Here is an 8058-nt window from a genome sequence, read left to right as displayed (position 1 = left end):
CACATTTCCAGAAATCTTTCTCTGTGGATTTGCTTAATTTCTCTGTAGATAATCATATTGTCTACAAATTCTTCCAACTCTTATTATCTTTCTTTTTGTGGCTTATTGTATTGGCTAAGATTACCAGTACAATGATAAATAGACACTGTGGTAATGGATATACATGTCTTATTCCTGACTTTAATTGGCACTGCTTCTGAAGTCTTATTTTTTTTTAAAGATTTTGTTTTTATTTATGAGAGAGAGAGAGAACACAAGCAGGAGGAGGGGCAGAGGGAGAAGCAGACTCCCCGCTGAGCAGGGAGCCCGATGTGGGGCTCGATCCCAGGACCCCGGGATCATGACCTGAGCTGAAGGCAGATGCTTAACGACTGAGCCACTCAGACGCCCCTGAAGTCTTATTTTTAAATATGATCCTTGCTATAGGTTTTTCTTTTTTTTTAAGATTTCTTTATTTATTTGACAGAGAGAGACAGAGAGAGCACAGGTAGGGGGAGTGGCAGGCAGAGGGAGAGGAAGAAGCAGGCTCCCAACAGAGCAGGGAGCCCAACATGGGGCTCAATCCCAGGAACCTGGGATCATGACCTGAGCTGAAGGCAGACGCTTAACCGACTGAGCCACCCAGGCACCCCTTGCTATAGGTTTTTTATGACTATCCTTTACCCTTTAGTTTGGTAAAAGGTGTACTTTTTAAATGAGTTGAATTTTATAAAATGTTTTCTGTACCTATTTAGATTATTATATTTTTTCTTCAATTGTTTATACAGAATACTACTTTGATGACTACCTTTACCCTTAAATTTACTAAAACTTTACTTTTTTTTAAAGATAAAACTTTACATTTTTAAATTATTGTAGAAATTGATCAAATGTTTCTTCTGTATCTATTTTTTTCCTTCTGTAGCTATTAAAAGTGTTATATATTTTTCTTTAATCTGTTAATATGGTATATTCCTTAAAAGATTTTATGATGTTGGGGTGCCTGGGTGGCTCAGTCATTAAGCGTCTGCCTTCCGCTCAGGTGGTGGTCCCAGGGTCCTGGGATCGAGCTCCACATTGGGCTCCCTGCTCCACAGGAAGCCTGCTAAGCAATCCGTCTCCCACTCCCCCTGCTTGTGTTCCCTCTCTTGCTGTGTCTCTGTCAAATAAATAAAATCTTAAAAAAAAAAAAAGACTTTATGATGTTGAAGTTCCTTACCTTTCCAGGACAAACCCTATTTGAACATGACTAATTATTTTTATATAAACTGCCAAATTTGAATTGCTAACATTTTATTTAGCATTTTAGCACCTTAGTATTTTGGATAATTGGTTTATGATTTTAATCTTGTAAACCATTTTTTCTGGTTTGAATATCAAACTTAACACTATCCTTAAAAATGATTTAAGTTAAAAAAATGATTTGGGTAGCCTTCCCTTTTTTCAACTCTCTGAAAGAGCATAAAATCAGGACTACTTGTTTTATAAAACTATTGGAACTGGATTATTTTTTGGGAGGAGGGGAAGTGGTTCATAAAATGTTAATTACTAATGAACAGTTAGTGGTATATTGTTTTCTATTTTTTCTAAAGTCAATTTTGACAATTTATATTTTTTTAGAAAATTACCTTTTTCATATAAGTTTTCAAGTGTATTGACAATGCTATTCATAATTGCTTACAATGAAATAATCTTTGTTTACCACCTTACGTCATCATTCCTTATAATTTTTATTATGCCTTTTCTCTTTTTACTCTTGATAAATCTTGATAGTGGTTTGCTGATTATATTATCTTTTCCAAAGAACCATTTTGGATTTTGTTCATCTTCTCCACTCTACTGTCTTTTTCTATTAACTGTATCAATTTTTTCTATTTCATTACTTTTTGTTTTTATCTGCATTTTTCTTCTATTTTTTTAAAGATTTTATTTATTTATTTGAGAGAGAATGAGATAGAGAGAGAGCATGAGAGGGGAGAGGGTCAGAGGGAGAAGCAGACTCCTTGCTGAGCAGGGAGCCCAATGCGGGACTCGATCCCGGGACTCCAGGATCATGACCTGAGCCGAAGGCAGTCGCTTAACCAACTGAGCCACCCAGGCACCCTTTCTTCTATTTTCTTTAACTTTTTCCCCTCTTGGTTTTTTCCCCACCTACTTATGTTCAACAGAATTCATTTTTTGCTACTCATTATTTTTATTGTTGCTTTTTGTTACAGAAAATTTTTTTAAGATTTTTATTTATTTATTTGACAGAGAGAGACACAGTGAGAGAGGGAACACAGGCAGGCTTTCCGCGGAGGGAGAAGCAGGTTTCCCCCAGAGCAGGGAGCCCCATGCAAGGCTCAATCCCAGGATGCTGGGATCATGACCTTAGCGGAAGGCAGACTATTAACAACTGAGTCATCCAGGTGCCCTGTTACAGAAATTTTTAAATATAAACAAAAGCATAAAAGAGTACTATAATGAAACTCCATGCACTCATCAGCCAACTTCAACAATTTCGATTCATTGTCAGTTTTGTGTTGGTCAATCACCCACCCCAGATTATTTTGAAGCAAATTCTGACACCATATATTTTCATGTATAAATAGTACAGCAGGTTTTTCTAAAACATATGGTATTATATTTAACCTAAAAAATCATTATCATACCTTTAAAAATACCATTATAATGCCTAAAAAAATACACCAATAGTCTTTATTTTTTTTTAAAGATTTTATTTATTTATTTGAGAGAGAGAGCACATGAGAGGGGGGAGGGTCAGAGGGTGAAGCCGACTCCCCACCGAGCAGGGAGCCTGATGCGGGACTCGATCCAGGGACTCCAGGATCATGACCTGAGCCAAAGGCAGTCGCCCAACCAACGGAGCCACCCAGGCGCCCACACCAATAGTCTTTAATGTCATTCAGTTTCCAAGACTCAAATTTCCTCAATTACCTCATAAATACTTATGAAGAGACATAAATAATATGTCTCTTATGACCCTTAAACTATAGGTTCTCTCTTCATCTTTGTTTTCCTTCCACTTTATTTATTGATGAAGATGGACAGTATGTCAAACGGACTGTCCCATGGTCTGGATTCAGCTGATTGCATCCCCGCGGGGTTTAACATGCTGCTCCGGCCACCATATTTCCTGTGAATTGGGAGTTAGAGCTAAAGACTTGATCAGATTGAGATTTGTGATGTTAAGGACCACAGATGATCAGGGCCACTATACCTTATGTGGTTGCTCTCTGTCCTGTCATTTTGGTTGTCTGAAGTTTTTTCTCTAGCAGATTCTTCAAGCAGAGATTGTGGGAACAGTATTTTCGTATTTTTTTTTCAGCCCGTCACGAAAACATCTTTAAGAGCAAATTCAAGAACCACGAAGTTGGGAAAGCTAACCTGGCCTACCATCCCCTTCTGGTTTAGAAGCACTCATCTCATTTAAACATTGGCTAAGGTTCACTTCTATGTCTACAGAAATGATAAAACTTTCCACATATATACTGCCCCCCTTTTAAAATCCTTTGCTGGTTTGGGGGCGCCTGGGTGGCTCAGTCAGTTAAGTATATGACTCTTGATTTGGGCTCAGGTCATGAGCTCAGGGTTGTGAGATCGAGCCCCACATCAGGCTCCATGCTGGGTGTGGAGCCTGCTTGGGATTCTCTCCCTCCCTTTCCCTCTACCCACCCATCCCTGTCTAAAAAAAAAAAAAAAAAAAAACCCACAAAAAAATAAAACACAAAAAAACTTTGCTGGTTTGGAAGCATGGATCGTATTAGTCTTTGTCCATGAACTTTTAAAAAGATTTTATTTTATTTGAGAGAGACAGAGAGAGCATGAACGGGAGAAGCAGATTCCCCACTGAGCAGGGAGTCCGATGCGGGGCTCAATCCCAGGACCCCAAGATCATGACCTGAGACAAAGACAGAGGCTTAACCAACTGAGCCACCCAGGTGCCCCCATAAATTTTTAATATACAATCTTAACTGTTATTTTTGCCTACTAATAAATAAAATTAGTCAATCACCTTAACAGGCCGCTGTTTAATATGCTCAATTTTATTATTGCTGTTGAAAGTTTAGTTTTCTAATTTAAAAAAATAATAATTGATAGTTGATGAAAATTTATTGCCAAATTAATAGATCTCTATGCTTATTTTTCTTGTGCCTCCTGAATTTTGTTTTTTCTTGCTAACCTACTCTTTAATATGCCTCTTATAAGGAAGGGTCTTTGGGTAGCCAACCAAGGCTGAATACTATTCCACTGTGTGTGTATAACCACATTTTGCTAATCCATTCATCCATTGATGGGTACCTGAGTTGTTTCCATGCTTTAGCTATTGTGAATAACACTGCTGTGAACACAGATGTACAAATCTCTCTTCCAGACTCTGCTGTCAATTCTTTTGGGCATAAACCCAGAAGTGGAATTGCTAGGTCATATGGTAATTCTATTTTTGAATTTTTGAGGAACTGCCATACCGTTTTCCACAGCAGCTTTACCTTTTACATTCCCATCAATGGGGCACAAGGGTTCCAATGTGTTGATGTTCTTGCCAGCACTTACCGTTTTCTGGTTTTTTTGGTAGTAGCCATCCTACTGGGTATGAGGTAGTATCTCATTGTAGTTTTGATTTGCATTTCCCTAATGTTTAATGATGTTGAACATCTTTTCATGTGGTAATTGGCCATTTGTACATCTATGGTGAAATGTCTATTCAGATCCTTTGCCTATTTTTTAACGGGGTTGTCTTTTTATTATTGAATTGTAATAGTTCTTTATATATCCTGGCTATAATTGGCTTATCAGATATGTGATTTGCAAATATTTTCTCCCATTCTGTGGGTTGTCTTTTTACTGTGTTGATAGTGTCTTTTTTTTTAAGTTTTCATTTACATTCCTGTTAGTTAAAATACAGTGTAATATTAGTTTCAGGTGTACAACATAGTGATTCAGTACTTCCATACAATACCCGGTGCTCATCATGACAAGTGCATGTTGATAGTGTCTTTTAATGTGCAAAAATTTTTTAATTTTTAAATTTTAAAGTCCAATTTGTCTATTTTTCCTTTTGTCACCTGTACCTGTAGTGTTATATCCAGGAAGTCACTGCCAAATCCAATGTTGTGAAGCTTTTGAATCATGTTTTCTTTTTTTTTTTTTTTTAAGATTTTATTTATTTATTTGACAGAGAGAGAGAGAGTACAAGCGGGGGAGCGCCAGGCAGGGGGAGAGGGAGAAGCAGGTTCCCCGCTGAGCAGGGAGCTCAACATGGGGCCTGATTCCAGGACTCTGGGATCATGACCTGAGCTGAAGGCAGACGCTTAACGACTGAGCCACCCAGGTGCCCCATAAATAACATGTTTAAAACAAAAACAAAACAAAATCAAGAGTTGGATACTTAACCAACTGTACCACCTAAGTGCCCCAGAGAGCTTTCTTGTTCCTGAACGTAAATATTATATAACTATAAATTTTCCCCTTAGTAGCATTTTCACTGAGTCCCATGAGGTTTGGTATGTTGTGTTTCATTTTTTTCATCTCTAAGTATATTCTTATATCCCTTGTGATTTCCTTTTTGATCTATTGTTTGTTTAAAAGTCTGTTACTTAGTTTCCACAATTTTGTGAATTTTCCAGTTTCCCTTTTGTTATTGATTTCTAATTTCATCCAATTGTCGTTGGAGGAGATGATTTGTTAGGGATCTATCTTTTAAAATTCATTGAGACTTAATTTGTGGCCTAACATATGGTCTAACCTAGAAAATGTCCCATGTGCACTTGAGGGAAAAAAAATGTGTATTCTGTTGTTGGGTAGAATGTTCTGTATATGTCTGTTAGATCTAGTAGTTTTATTGTGTTGAGTCCTCTGTTTCCCTACTTATCTTCTGTCTGGTTGTTCTATCCATTATTGTGACTGGGGTACTGAAATCTCCAACATTTATTGTAAAACTGTGTATTTCTCCTTTCATTTCTATCAGTTTTTGCTTCATATATTTTGATGGTCATTAGGTACATAACTGTTTGCATTAAAATTCTTGCCATATTGAAATTTGTATTAATTTAGAATGTCCTTCTTTGTCTCTTGTAACCTTTTTTGATTTAAAATCTATTTTGCCTGATATTAGTATAGCCACACCTGCTCTCTTGGTTAATATTTGCATGGAATATCTTTTTCCATTGTTTCACTTCCAATCTGTTTGTGTCTTTGGATCTCCAGTGATTGTCTTATAAACATAATATATTTGGATAATTTGCTTTTATCCATTTGTAAACCTCTGCCCTTTTTTCCCCTACATATACAGTAATACTTTAATCTTCAGGCACCAGGCCAAAGTGAAGAGGAGTTTTGCAAAAGACTAGGCACTTCTATTCCCCTACCCTTTGGGATAACAAATATGAGAACCATCCTTGTGAGGTGGTATCTCCTGATGGAGGGGACAGAAGTTGCTTTCACCTCTACTTTCAGCAAAGGGTACTTGTAGCTTCGGATGGCAGGTGTCAAATTCTGTAATACTTAACTTTATTTTATAAATACAACAAATGTAAAACTAAATAATGATGATATGGTATTTTAACCCAACCCAAATAGAAATTTCACAATTTGATAAGTCTGACTGAAATAAATGTTCAATACAGATAATACAAACTAATAAAAAGATCTGCCAGCAGTGAAATGGATAATAATAGAACAGAACATTACATTTATTTACACTGAAATCAAAGGACAGCAAATTTACAAAGGATACAGAGAATATGTAGATCTCACCTCTACAAAGAAGTAAACTAAGACTCAAATGATTAAGTGATGGAAATAGCTTAACGCAGAGAAAAGCTTGTGTCAAACCCTAGTTTTGTCTTTTCCCAGCTGCATGATCTTGGCTCTTGTTAATTAACTTCTCAGAGTTTTAATTTCTTCACCTGTACAAGGTAAATGTATTATCTAATTTACAAAGTGGCTATTAAGATTAAATATGATAAAATACCCAGCTCAATTTCTCAAAGCCTAATAACTGCTCAGTAATTATTATAATCTTATCCAAAGTCACAAAACCTACTGGTAGAGCTGGTACTAGAACCCAGGTGTCCTGTTGGTTAATGTGCTGCCTTTTCCAAGGTTGCACTGTTTCAAGGCTTACATTTAAGTCATTTTATTTTTTTTTAATTTATTTATTCATCTGAGAGAAAGAGCTCTTGTGGTGGGGAGGGACAGAGGGAGAGGGAGAGAATCTCAAACAGACTCTGTGCCAAGTGCATAGCCTGAAGCAGGGCTCCATCCCATGGCCATGAGATCATGACCTGAGCCAAAACCAAGAGTTGGTCGCTTACCCCACTAAGCCACCCAGGCATCCTTAAGTCATTTTAATTTTTTTTTAAGATTTTTATTTATTTGACAGAGACACAGCGAGAGAGGGAACACAAGCAGGGGGGCAGTGGGAGAGGGAGAAGCAGGCTTCCCACCGAGCAGGGAGCTCGATGCTGTGGTTGATCCCAGGACCCTGGGATCATGACCTGAGCTGAAGGCAGACGCTTAACAACTGAGCCACCCAAGTGCCCCATCCCTAAGTCATTTTAAAACTAAGGTTCAATTCCATTGGTATACATATGGATGGACACATGCATATGACTTCAACCTATTTGTATTCTCTCTGGAGGACATAACTAGATTAATTTCAAAGTTGACCTTTGATAATTAGTATTATGTTCATACATGAAGTACAGCACATTAATAGATCATTATATCAGTGAATTTGTGAGTCTCAAACAAGAAGTAAGGGAGATCCTATGAAGAAATGCTCATGTGGTGCTCTCCTCCCTACATAGTACCCACCCCCCCTTAATAAAAAAAAAAAAAGTTGCTTTTCTCCAGTTAGACATGGTAGACCATATTCAGTGGAGTATGTCTGACTATCCTTGGGGTAAAAACAAAGAAGTTCTTTCTCATTGGATGGGATACACTCTCTGTCTTTTGGTTGGAGAGTTTAATCCATTTATATTTAAAGTAATCACCAATAAGGAGGGACTGAGGTCTGTCATTGTGCTATGTGCTTTCTATATGCCTTATAGCTTTTTTGCCCTCATTTCCATCACT

Source organism: Zalophus californianus, chromosome 8 (assembly GCF_009762305.2).
Source record: "Zalophus californianus isolate mZalCal1 chromosome 8, mZalCal1.pri.v2, whole genome shotgun sequence".
NCBI classification, from domain to species: Eukaryota; Metazoa; Chordata; class Mammalia; order Carnivora; family Otariidae; genus Zalophus; species Zalophus californianus.
The sequence above is the reverse complement of the archived record's forward strand: the minus strand, read 5'-3'. Positions refer to the sequence as shown.